This window comes from Peromyscus californicus, unplaced genomic scaffold, assembly GCF_007827085.1.
Source record: "Peromyscus californicus insignis strain IS unplaced genomic scaffold, ASM782708v3 Scaffold_5__1_contigs__length_169319896, whole genome shotgun sequence".
Classification (NCBI taxonomy): Eukaryota; Metazoa; Chordata; class Mammalia; order Rodentia; family Cricetidae; genus Peromyscus; species Peromyscus californicus.
This window is the reverse complement of record NW_026294573.1, coordinates 15,053,969-15,067,660: the sequence shown is the minus strand read 5'-3', so window position 1 is coordinate 15,067,660 and position 13,692 is coordinate 15,053,969. Positions and strand designations below refer to the sequence as shown.

General features: G+C 50.4%; 1 protein-coding gene across 2 annotated transcripts in view; it reads left to right on the top strand.

Moving 5' to 3' along the window:
- The window catches only part of Capzb (capping actin protein of muscle Z-line subunit beta), a 107,816-nt gene that overhangs the window by 35,772 nt on the left and 58,352 nt on the right, over positions 1–13,692 (top strand). The gene's annotated exons all lie outside the window — the stretch shown is intronic.

Here is a 13,692-nt window from a genome sequence, read left to right as displayed (position 1 = left end):
GCTTCGGGTCTTTAGGTCTTTGGAGGATGCTGTGTGGCAAAGAACTGGGATAGCTTGGACATGGGTCTGGTAAACAGACGGACTGTCAGTGGGAGGAAGAAGAGCTGCCAAGCAGCTAGCGCTTTGCGATTAGGCTGCCTGTAAGAAGGGACGGTCCCCGGGTGGCCGTCGGCAAAGACTGGAGTGGCCAACGCTGCCGGGCTGTGTGGGGACCGGGACTTTGAAGTAATTGAGGTCCCCCAAGAGTCTGGGGTGCTTTTTAAGAAACAAAGATCTTGCCGGGCAGTGGTGGCGCACGCCTTTAATCCCAGCACTCGGGAGGCAGAGCCAGGCGGATCTCTGTGAGTTCGAGGCCAGCCTGGACTACCGAGTGAGTTCCAGGAAAAGGCACAAAGCTACACAGAGAAACCCTGTCTCGAAAAACCAAAAAAAAAAAAAAAGAAACAAAGATCTTAACTCAAAATTCCTGCTACTTGATACGGGCTTTTTCCATTCCACTCCAAGTGTGTGTGGCTGCATTCTACAGGAATAGGGTGTCTGCAATGGTTTTAAAACTCTGATGCCTACCTGCGGGGCTGAAACAGCCCTGCACTTCACCTGCCTTTTCCTCAGGTTGTGTCCACTTCAAGTTGACAGTCAAGGCCAGCAGGCTCCTATGGGCAGGCAGTCGCCATTGAGACCTACCTCTATGCTCCTCCTTGAACTTGCAAGGTCTTGGAGGGAACTCAGGCAAGAATAAATCTGGCCGTGAGCAAAGCTGTTTTCCATCGTTGATTGGAAACGGATTCCTACCCTGCCCCTTGCTCTGGAATTAATCTTCCTGTGCGAATGAGCTAAGCCATGCTCCTCAGCCAGAGGCCACAGGGGAAACCGGAAGAAAGTGAGCGAACCTTGCTGGTGACGATGACGGTCTCCTGGGTCAGCCCCGCTGGGGCCTCAGGCACAGCACCCGAGTCTTCTCCTTTTTGGTTCCCGAGCATAGGAACAGACACAGCCCCTGGCATGGTCCTCGGGCCCTGGCAGAATCTCTCGGGAGACAGCACACAGACAGATGGACCAGGCCCCTGCCACATAGAAGCCAGGGGCATCAGCGGTGGGAAGCCTAGGGGGGTCATCTTGGGAAACTTCCCCCTTTTCCTCAGCATGTTCTGGCTGCCTTTGGTTCATTTCCTAATAGAATTTTCTCATTACAATCTGCCTTCCCAAAGCTGCGGGGAGCATCACATTGCGGCTGAGTTGCGCCTGAAGCACTGAGCTGTGCGTGTTTACAGAGTGCAGCATCTGCCTGCGGCCCCCGTGTCCTGTCAGAGCCTGCGCTCCACAGCTCTCCAGCTTCTCCCCGAGCACTTATCCCAGCTGGCAGAGCTGTGACAAGGGTTTCCAGAAATGTTCCCACGATCCTTTAAGTGAGAAGTGTGACCTCGGAGCCATGGGCCTGGTCCCTCTCCTGCCGGGGGAGGTGGTGGGAGGTAAGAACAATACTCAGATGGATGGATGGATTCTGTCTGGCCCTCTGCAGAAAGCTGAACATTTGTTGGCCATGCAAACACTTGTTCTCTGGGGAGTCAAGGGTTAGGAGGGGAAAGTGAGTTGCCCTCTGCCTATCTCTGAGCTGAAAGCCGAGGAAACACCCCCTCCGCTTTCCTGGACGGCCCCTGTTCTATCTGGTTGCAGAATTTATGAGCTAACTATTAGACAAACTTGGCAAAGTGAAGCAAAGACGTTTTCTCTTTTTGTCACGAGTGAGTGAGGTTTGAAGCTGGCTTAGCTGAGGCCCCTGGGGAGCAGTTTATCTGGTTTCCCTGTGCTGGGCGGGGGGTGGAGGGATTCTGGATAGATGCCTTTCTGATGCTACAGTACTAGGACATCTTGTGTGACAGTAGCCCTGCTGCCCCTGGTTAGTTGTTCTCTGGTGTAGACTCTTCCCTCACCCCAGGTCTCACACTGCCATGGTCTCCAGGCAGCTCGGGCGTTCACAGGACTGAGAGGCAGAAGCAGTCAAGGCTCTGTGTATTGTCTTTCTTGGAAACCATTCCAACGTTAATTGGGCAAGTGTGTCTCCCAGTGCTCGGTGGGGTTCTGTATGTAGCCATCTGTAGGTTAGCAATCTACAGTGTAGAGGTAATCGGGCCAGCACCCTGGTCTTTCCCTCCAGTCTCTTCCTTTCCTGGCCTCAGAGCCATGTGGCATTTCTTACCTTTACAGAAAGCTATGAGACTGTTGGTCATTTTTTGAGCGGTCAGCACTGGAGGTCTATCCCAGGGCCTTGTGACCGCTAGAGCTCCAATGTATCCCCAGGCAAGGCTGTTTCCCTTTAGTGAAAGCGGTCAGATTGGCAGATGCATCAGGATGAGAGTTTATCTGCCTGGGGACAGGAAGTGCCATTCTGAGGAACTGAGTGTTGGGATCTATAGAGATGTGTTCTCCTGGCCTCCCAGCAGTCCCTTCACACAGGTGCACAGAGAGATGCACAGCCCAGATCAGCAAGCTTGTCCATTCCCCTTTGATCTGGCCGTGGAAGCATCCAGGCTCATGGATCTTTGGGCCTCCAGGGCACAGTCTCGGCCGTGCTGTGATGTAGAGTCCAGCACTGTTCCCTAGAGGTGGCCAGCGAAGTCCTTAGTTTGAAATGTGAGACTTCTTTACCTTCTCATTCCTTTTCTCTCCTGTTGACTCATGGCCCACGTATGTATTAGTCACCCCCGTTTCCTCTCTAAAGAATAGCACAGAGCAGAGATCACCACGATCCTTATCTTCTGGGGAAAACCTGAGCTGGAAGTTTAGAGGCTTGCCCCAGGCTGTGCACGCACACCTGGTGGGGTCTGAATTTGCTGACCACCTCTGTACCGTTCCTCACCTAGGGTGCTGCCCACTTCCTCTGCAGCTCAGTGGTCCTCCTTACTTGCACACTGTTCCTCACCTAGGGTGCTGCCCACTTCCTCTGCAGCTCAGTGGTACCAACCCAGATGTTGAGTAACTGACTCCTCCTCCTATGGAAATGTCACAGAGAGGTGGCAGGGTCTTAGGACAGGGAGCATGAGCTTACTTAGGGTTGTGTGTTACAATCCCAGCGAGGAGGTCAAGGCAGGCAGAGCCCTTGAGCTTGCTGGCTAGCCCCCATAGCCTTCTTAGTAAGTCCTAAGCCAATGAGAGGTCTAGTTAGTAAAGTATGAAAGGTTGTTCTCTGGCCCGCAATGTACGTTTGTGCACATGCACATGTACCTACACATATACATACAAAGCTATAGCTATATTTTTGCTGATGTCTCTGTGGCTGTGAGGTGGAGGCTGCCATTTTGGCTTAGTAGGAGCTGCCCTGACCTCACCAGGCTGCTTTAGATGGTAGTCTGATAAGATGGTACTCAACAGTACTGCCCAGGATTGAGCTTAGTTCCCGGTCAGCATGACGTTTTGGAAGTGGAGTGGGAGGAGGGGTGGGTTGGTGCCTCCCTCTCTAGTTCTTTGTGCCCATTCAGGGTGTTCGACTCCTTCCCTTGAGACACTGCACTCAGCATTCATTGGAGAATAGAGGGTGGGAGGGCTTCGAGCCTCTGCTGGTGTGGATTGCTGGCAAACCAGCTCAGATGAGCCACGCCTGCAGATGGAAGGCTGACTAGGCACTTGGTAGAGATTGCTTTGGTCTAGCTGAAGAACCAAAATGACTGCCTTTGACAGAATGGATTTTTCAAGCCCTACCTACTTGTATGCCTTCAGGTAATTAATGTTAACTAATAAGCAGAGGACAGGCATGGCTTGAATTTTGCATAGAGACATTGGAGCCTGGCCTCTGAACATGGTTTTAGACTGTGGGTTTCTTTACAGGCGCTTCTTAAACACTGCCTTCCAGTGACCCTGCATGGGAGATAGTGTGGTTGGTTCCATTTAACAGATGGAAGAATTAAGACTCAGGAAGGTGACAGACTTGTCCAGACCCCCACTACTAGGACTTGGCAGGTACAGGCTTCACACCCTCTTCACACACCTTCACACCCTCAACTGCCTTGCTACTGAGGTCCTGTCTGCCAGCCACAGATTCGCCAGGCGTCTGTCGTAGGTCTTGAACAGTGAAGCTAGGAAGTATCAGTTTTTTGACCTCTCCCTACCCTGTGAGTCCTGATGTAAACCGGAAGGTCTTAGTTTAAATTTGCAAGCATGCCTGGCAGTGGTGGCACACATCTTTAATTTCATCACTCAGGAGGCAGAAGCAGGCAGATCTCTCAGTTCAAGGCCAGCTTGGTCTACAGAGCGAGTTCTGGGACAGCCAGGGCTACACAGAGAAACCCTATCTTGAAAAACAACAACAAAATTGCAAGCATGTCACATGTTGGTAAAATATTGCATTGTAGGTTTCCATCAGCAGAATAGCTTTGGTGACACTGTGGAGGGGTGCGGGGACAGGTCCTTGCAGGATTCTGTTGTTCTGCTGTTCTGTACCTGTGGTTGACAGTTCAGTGTGGTGTCTAACCTTTGAGCTGGGACACGCAGACAGCAATTCACAGAAGTTGGGTACAGTCTTCCAAATTTTGTCACATATGGGCCTGGGAAGTAGGAAGAAGTCACCAAGTACAGAGGTGCATTTGCCTAGAGCGCCAGCGTTTCACAGCACACAGTACGGCGACTCCAGTGGATAGCAGTTACCCATACACTCAAAAGAGCTAGTAGAGGGACTTGGAATGGCCCTGCCCGAGAAGTGGTATGTTGGAGGTAGTAGATAGGCCTTGGTCTGATCAGTAGATAGGCCTTGGTCTGATCAGTACACATTGTGGGTGAGTTTAAAAGTTAAAATACGTTTTAAAATAGACATATGCTATTGGTTTATTTTTCCTGTGCCAGGGCTTGAACCAGGGCTTCATGTGTGTTGGGCAAGCAACTTTACTGCTGAGTTACATCCCAGCCCACCCAGTGCTTATTTGATGCACAAGTATTGTGTTCCTTTTAAGCCTCCCTTTGGACCTAAATCAAGAAACAGCCCTATCGTATTTGTAGGTAGAATGCTTGGGTTGGTGGAGACTTCATTAGCCCCTCACTCCTCCACATTCTTTACATATTGCTGCTTTGAGACCTTTCTATTTGTGCTGTTGGCCGATTGGACCTGATTTGTCATACCCCCACCCCATCTTTGAAAGCTGTGCAGTGCTTTATGGGGGGAAACCCATGTCCAGATATTACAGATTGCATCCAGGCTACCTTGTGACTATGTTTAGGAAAAGGGTTTTGTCAGCTGCCCACCCCTGCTACAAAAGGCCTTTACTTCTCTTGGCCAGTGCACGTGTGGACCTTTTCCAAACAGTTTTCTTCTGGATTAATTGTCTGGCTTTTGAGAAGAGTCTTCTTGCATTTCTGGTGCCATTGAGGTGGATGTGGACAGCACACATGCCATTTATTGAAGAAGTCTTGGGATTGCCCCTAATTATGTGTTTAGCTGCCAGTTGACAAAGTGGAGGATTAGTCGCTGGTTATATGAAACCAGCCAGGATCGTGCAGAGGCGGCAGCTGTAGACATCTGCGAACCATTAATGAGCAGCCCATAGGTGATGGCGCCCTGTGGACTCTTCTGAAGGGGCCAGGAAACCATCAACCAGAGAAACTGTCTCCAGAAGGCCTTAGTGTTTTCAAGAAATCACCTGTCAGTAGTGGTGTGTGTGAGACTCGGTTGTAATCCAAGGAGACAGATTGGTGAAGGACTGCCCCAGCCCTGCCCAGCCTGAGAGAAGACTCTCGATGTTGCTGATTGGTTCTGAGCCAGCAGCCTATTCCTGGAAGTTGATGTTCGAGTGGAGCCTGTTGGTTAGCGGCCTGTGTAGACTGTTCGGGCATGGAGGCCAGTCATGTCCTAGTGCTCTGGCTCCCTTTGCTTGCCTGTGAAATTGGTGCCATCCTCCCCAGGACATGGGCTGGTCATCAGTGGCTCAGTGACAGACGCCATGCTACTGTCTTCCCCTTCTCTTTTGAAATTAGTTTGCGTGTTGAATATTCTTAACGATGAGCAGTTTACCTGAAAACTCAGAGTGGTCTGAGTCGTGTGCTCCCGTCCTCCCCTCTCTAACTTCCTTCCAGTGAACCTAGGGCCTGCCTTTCAGTGCTGTCACGGTCAGGTCTCCTGACAGAACTTCCACTGTACTGTTGGTTGAGGAAGCAAGCTCAGCCTTGTTCTTCAGTTTCTGGTTATGACCGAGCAGGTGGAAAGCACAGGTGTGGAATGAAGGGTTTGTATCTGGGTCCCGGTCCACTTGCTCTTGAGTTCCAGTCTAGTGAGTTCCAGGTCAATCTGGGCCACAAGTTGCCTCACTGAGAAGGTTTGGAGACTCCCGTCAGTGTAACAGCTCTGTGTTTTCAAGCCTGGCCAGGTAAGCAAGCCACTCTTGCGAGGATTCTGCTCCAGGTCAGCCAGGTGGCATAAGCAGGCCCAAGAACATGCTGGCAGAGTCTGGCAGAGCCAAGCGCTTACTCCGTCTGTTGTCATCTGCCCTGGGTGTTTCTCTTCTTTGCCGTCCCTGTTGCCTTAGTATGTCCAAGGCATGGAAACAGACAGCCACCGCCTGTAGAAGTACTGGATGGGAGTTGTTTTAGCACACAGGACATGTGTGTGGTACGATAGGTGGCCACCATCTGTGTGTAGAAGTGGAGGGTACAGGAGACAAGGGCAGCTGCCTTCCACAGCAGGTCGAAGAGTCCGAAAGTAGACGTGCTTGCTGAGAGCAGAGTCTACCATTGTCAGGAGGTGCCAACACAGCTGTCCCTCCTGAGACTCTGGGACCTGTTCCTTTCAGAGAACCCTGCCTCTCCACGGGGTTTGCAGAGTGAGTTCCAGGCCCCAGGGAGAAACTACCCAGAGTTCTGCAGGCTGAGACTGCACACAGAAGCGCAGCTCCAGCTCTTGCCTGTGACTCAGTCCGGATGCTCCAGTTCCTAAAGGACTGTGTCGGAGAAGGACCATCCATGGTGGTTCGAGAGGGAGACGGGGAGCTGTGTGCAGGTTACTGAGTTTCTGCTGGAGTGAACACAGTGGAGAAGCACAGGAAGTTCCCACTGTGGGGTCAGATGTCTAGGCACCTTGGGACTCTTGTAGGCCTGTGAGAGTGCTCCGGTTTAGATAGCCTCAGATGGGCTTGTAAGCACTGGCAGATAGGGCGGTGGTGTCATAGTGCGGCTCTTCCCAGCTGTGACCTGGGACAAACAAATGGGTCTGGAAGCTTCAGGGAGCAGGCTGCAGAGTGCAGATGACCCAAGGAGGACCTCTTGACCGCAGCTGTGGAGTTAGTCCACCCTGTCCTTCCGTCCTTCTCATTGCAGCTGTAGGGAGCCGTTGGTCCTCATGCTTCGTGGCACACAGGGCAAGGGTGGATGTTGGCTTTCAGGTCTACCCTCTATTGGCAACTTCAGTGACACCCCTCCTTCCTAGAGACTTGGCAGCCCACATGGAAAGCCTGTGTCAATAGAGAGAAACCAGGGAAGAATGGGTCCTAGGGTGCCCAGAGGGTGCCCTGGCAGAGAAGCCCTGTCGTTATGTCCCAGTGAGTTCTGCAGTGTGGGAAAGATGTGCTGTCAAAATGACATTGCTTCTGCCACCATGCTGGGCACTTTAAATAGTTTTTCTGTCAAGATGAGGCACACAAGCTAGCAGGCCAGGCTGTTCAGGGACCTGAGATCCTTCCTTCCTGAGGCGTCACCATCCTCTAGGGCCATCTGCATGATCTAAGACAGCTCTAGATGGTTCATGATATGTCACATGATGTTTGTGTTAGCCTCTTTTAAAAGATGTCAGTGACCCAGCCATGGCAATGTGCAGTAGACCCCAAAGCTTTGACCTCTTTGCAGATGGAAACAGATGCCACCCCGAGGGTACTTTGTTTGTGTCTGGCCGCATTCATCAGTGTCCCTCCCAGGGGCAGTCATTCAATAGAAGAATCACTTTTCATTTTATGAAACCAAAATGTGCATTTTTCTAGAGTGACCTGGCGCAGAGGCTGGGTTTGCCCTCGATTCTCTCCCAGATAGCCCCCAGCACAAACTGTTCTAAGTCCCAAGGCAGAAAGCAGATTCTGTTTTTAAACAATTGCTTGCTAGGTCATGAGACCATCTGAGGCCAGTCCTGGTCAAGTGAGACATGTCTGTGGTAAGTCAGCCCAGCCTCCAGGCGCCAGCAGCACCCCCCCCCCAAGTGCTGTCTGTGAAGTGAGTGTTCACTAAACCTCCCAGGAATGTAAACCGAGGCACCAGTTCTGCAGGCTCCAAGGCTTCCAGGGTTGTTTACATACAGATCCTCTATAGTCCAGATCTGCCCTAACCCGTCAGGGAGACCAGGCCTAATCCTGCCTGGAAATAGTAGTACTGTGAATTTCTGGTTCTCTCTGGAGTTAGAGATGCCATGTTTCAAAGGATGCCCAGACCACATGCACTCTGAACTTCTCACTCTCTCCGCTCTACCCCTTAACTGTGGACTCTGCTGTCTGCGGTAGCAGAGGTGGGGAGAAGGTCCTTTGCTGATCTTTTCTGCACAAAGCTCATCTCTAGTCAGACTGCCCCCCAGTGGTCATCACAAGAATCTTTGCATAATACTGTCATCCAACAAGCCAGGGCCCAGGCTAAACAAGCTCTGAGTGGCTTGGGAGTAACTGAGTACAAGTCACTCCCGATAAGGCCCAGTCAGCTCCCACACCAGGTCCCAGCTGCTCGTCCCCTCCCTGTGCTGGGCTGGCACTCAGGACAGGAGGGTTCTCATCAACCCTTCCCTTCCTTTCATACTGCTGAGGTGCACTGTGGCCCTGCAGGCCCCCCAGGAGCGGCCTGGGGTACAGACACTGCCCCCCAGTGTCCCTGGGAGTCTTCTGGGCTTTATCAGCGCTAGGATAGTGTGTGTACTGTGTTCAGCCAGGGCTTATCACAGACTGGGACATGCCTGGCGCTTGGTGTCCCCTGCATAGGTTCTGATACGCTTTCTTTGGTGATGATTTCCTGGGGACTTTGTCTCTGTGTGTGCTTAGCAGGGCAGGTTTGACTGTCTGCAGAAGACTGGATGACACTGGTACCAGTCTGTACTCTCCAGGGGATAATTTAGCCTGTGGTATTTTATTTGACTGTTAGTTCTCGTCCATGTGGACATTATTTTACTTGTTGCCAGGCGTGTTAGGCAGTTTTGTGACTTTTTTTAAGTCATGTGAAAGCCAGCAAAAGCCAAATCTTTCCTACCTCCGCTGATGTCCTTCAGAAACTTCCGCTCTTACCCTTTCAGACCCTCAAGCTCTTGTCCCGGCTGATTTTTTTTTTTCCTAATTGATTCTGATTTTTTTTTACTGCACTGTAAGCTCTGTAAAGACCAGGGACTTTGTGTTCACTACTTAGCATCAAAAACAGAGCTTGTTTCCTAGGAGACAATAAATAATTATTGAGTGACTAATTGAATGGGCAGAGAGTTGTGGAAGGTGAAGTGAAGTGGCCTTTCTTTGGCTACTTCCTTTTCATCCCACCCCATAACCACCAGTGTTCTGGGAGGGAGAGCCCAGAAAGCTTGCTTTCTGAAGGAGGGCATTGGGAAGCAGCCATTTTAGTCAAGGGGTTGCAGTTTGCAAAAAAAAGGAAGTAACTGTGAGGGAGGACAGCCTCAGAAGACGGGCACAGGAACCGAGGTTAATCACTCCGTTTTGCTGTGCCGGTGTCTTCATGTCCTTTCATGTGCACGCCCCACAGCAGGTGGCTATTTGGACAGTCCTGTGATAATTATGACTAAATCTCATACATCAGACCAAGTTCGGGGCCTGGCCCAAGGTTAGCACTCAATGCCTAGTTGTCGAATTGTGAATCAAGAATGATGGTTTTATAGACAGGCAGGGGAGAGGGACCCAGCCTTGCATCTTCATTTAGAATGAGGAAGGAGGGGTAGGATCCATCTAGGAGGTATCTCAGAGGGCAAACAGGCCCAAGCCAGGCACAGATTGAAGTCACACAGACGTCTAGCCACAGGAAGGATGTTCTCTGCTGCACTTCATTCTCACTTGCTCCTGGGTGTTTCCTCCTAGTACTTCATTTAGGAGGGCTAGAGAGGTGGCTCAGTGGTTAAGAGCACTTGTTGCTCTTCAGAGGACCCAGGTTCAATTCCCAGCACCCACATGGTGGCTCACAACTATCTGTAACTCCAGTTCCAGGAGATCTGACATCCTCTTCTGACCTTCATTGACACCAGGAATGTGCAGGGTGCATAGCAATATATGCCAGCAATATATCCATACACATAGAATAAATATTAAAATATACATACTTAGGTACCTGTCTGCTGACTACAGCAGTAACAGATTAGCACAGTTTGAAGCTTCACAGCCTGTCTTGTTAAGACATGGACAAGGTCATCTCCATCTTCTGATAGCTGTGTGACTCTTCATCATTCCCTGGGCTGCTCCATTAGTTTGAGGTGCATAAACATCTATGTATAACAGACAAGTTCACTCATACCTTATGAAAGGTATGGACCTTTCTGGACCTTATGAAAATGGGAGTGTCTCCTGAGTTGTCTCCCGGGGACCCCCTCACCTTAATCCTGTTTTCTTCATGTTCTTGGTGCCGTTTCCCTTTGGACCCCTTGGACTTGGGATGACTCCTAGCTAGTGGCTGCAGTCCACTCTAATTTTAACTTTTTACGGGCTGTCAGTAGGCTTTCCCATGTTGCTTCACTTATGGGAAGTATTTAGTCATTTCCTAACCTAATGAGAGTTAAACATCCTTAGCCCCAGAAATTTGTTGTGCAACATTTCCAATTAAGATGAATTGGGACGAGCACCGAGTCCTCCTGAGATTGGCGGGGCAGGAATGGTGTCTGCCAGTGGGTGCAGTCTGGCTGGTTGGAAGGAAGGCCTTCTGCAGAGGCCCCTTGGGGTACAAAGAGGCTGCCCAGAGGTCAGAATGGTGCTCTCCCGTGCTGGCCTTCACAGGTCAAATTTCTGTTAATTCAGTTTCTAGTTAATCCCCACAAGTCCCAGTGTGTCAGGGTTACAGTTGCAAGTGAGCTCAGCTTACATATGTAGACATTTTCTTTTGAAGTGTGAGGAAGGTTGCTAATGTCTATTTTCCAAAACCCACAAGTTTTTAGGGCCTGAATGGGCTTTGATACATGCATGCCAGGTGTTTCTGAAGAGGACCCTTGTTTTGACAGGTACTAGGAGCAAGCTCCTCCCTCCCCCCCAAACAAACAAACAACAAAAACAAAACTGACTCCCTTTGCCAGGCAATTATGGGGCGGCTGTCCTTTGCATTGTGAGATGTTGAGTGGAATCCCTGAGCCCTCGTCATTAAATGCTGGCAACATCCCTTTCTCTGTGACAGGCAAAAGCATTCTCGTGCATCTCCTACAACAGGTCAGGTAGTTGTGAGGGCATGGCAGGTCCTGCAGAAATCATTGATGGGTGAGAAACACTAGCTTTAATTGACTCACTTAGAGTTTCCGTTCTTTCTTTAAAATTACTGTGTTTAAGTGTGTGCATGTATGTGTATGTATGTGCATGCTCAGAGGCCAGAGGTGTTAGATACATTGGAACTAGAGTTGCAGACATTTGTGAGCCTCCTGATATGGGTGCTAGGAACGGAACTCAGGTCCTTTGCGAGAGCAGTGTGAATGCATAGCCACTGAGCTGTCTCTCCAGCACCTGCCCAGTCCCTTGTTTGGAGGCAGGATCTCGGGTGTCCCAGGCAGGTCCTGAGTTCATTATATAGGTGAGGATGACTTGGAACTTCTGAGCCTCTGTCTGCCTCCCAAGTGCTAGAATTGCAGATATGTACCACCATGCTCTTGGCTTATGCTGGGAATGCAACCCAGGGCCCTGCACATGCTAGGCAGGTACTCTACCAGCTGAGCACATTTCCCGCTCCAGGGTTTTCATTTCTGTGAGGCAAAATGAGATTGAACATGCTGTCTAGTTGGTGGCAGCAGTAAGATGGGAGGAGTATTATAAAATAGTGATATCGTGTGTGTTTGTATATGTGTGTATGTGCGTGCATTCGTGTGTGTGTGTGTGTGTGTGTGTGCGCGCGCGCGCGCGCCCAGAAACCAGAAGTATAGCGGATTCCCCTGGAGCTGGAGTTGTAAGTGGTTGTGAGCCACCTGGTGTGGGTACTGGGAATTGAACTTTTGTCTCTGGAGGAGCAACACATGCTTGTAACCTCTAGACCGTCTCTCCAGCCCTAGATCAAGTTTTTACATATGTGAGGCCTGAATGATATTTACATAAGGTGCTCCAGGTTTTAAACACATACTGCTGCTGTGTGCTGACATCCGTATTCATTATTACCGAGTCACCATACCATGACTGTCCCTATCTCATGCTCACATGGAGGCTGGTGGAGGTGAAGAAACCGCCCCAAGGTTCCAAGTCAATGGGGCGGGGGGAGTGGGGGGCAGACCTGGGAAATGGAGCTAGTCAGCCCACCTGTGATGTACCCTGACATGTTGCAATAGCTTTCTGTGCCTGTGCGCCAAGTCCATACCGCTATGGCCTTGGCAACATATCTTGCCGTAAAAGTGGATGTCACAAGAAGTTTACGAGTACTGAATGCCTCGTTAAACAAAAGCAGCCGCAGGGTTGGGTGTACTTTGTTTTCTTTTCTTGAGTTTGTTCTCTAAGAATAAATGATCGTGTATAATCATCTTGAGCAAGGGACAAACTTTTTTTTTTTTTAACAATCTGCCATGTATGTATATGTGAAAATAAGATTGGCTCCTGTCAGCCATGTGCCACGTCTGGTGGATACAAAGTGGGCCCCTGTCCCACGCTTGCTGTGGTTGGTCGAGTCCGGATGGCAGTAATCCTCAAAGGTTGTGACTCATTCCAGCCAGATGTGGTGTCCTAAGGATTCCTGTATGTGTTTTATGAGACCCTTTGGCCTGCTCCTCTAGTGCCTTCAGAGGTCCTGGGATGAGCTGGACCAGGTTCAGATACGAATCAGAACCTCTTCTTGATGCTGGGGACTCCCATGGCCGCCTGCGCTCAGAATGTCCCACCCTCATCCTGGTCCTCACCATTCTCGGCACACCTTCCTCACTTAGTTCCAAGGTGCTGGAACTTAGTTCCAAAGTGCTGGAACCTGCTGTGCACCGAGTTTACTTTGCTCTATACTGGTCTTGCCCACTCCTCCTCTCCCTCCCCTCCCCTCCCCTCCTATCCCTTCTCTGTCGTTGCTGTGTGTCTACAGGGAGCGGTGCACAGTGGCCCTCAGTGAGTATGAGTCAGGGGAGTACCAAGCAGCACACTCTGTGACTGTGGAAAGGTGCCCAGTGAGTGAGAGAGGCTTTTGCCTTCAGTACCCTAAGACAGCAGTTGGCACAGCTTATTATGTTACATTTTACTGGCTAGAGTGAGCCCTTTTTAAAGTTAACTCATTTATTTTGTGTTTGTGCGTGTGTGCATGTGGCAAGGTGCACTTGTGAAAGTTAGGACAACTCGTCAGTTCTTCCTTCCGCTGTGTCAGCCCCAGGAATTGAACTCGGGTTGCCAAGCTTGGTGACAGGTGCTTTTCCGCTTAGCCACCCTGCCACATCTTGCCTGTTTGGTATTTTAGGCCTTAGGCTGCTTTTCAGAGAGGCCCCGGAAACTTCATAGGCGTTGGTTGACTGACTGACTGAATGACGAGCTTGTAATCTCGTTACACACCTTGGCCCTGTCCAGTTCTTCACTTCTCTCTGATGTGGAGTTTCTCGTCCCCACCCCC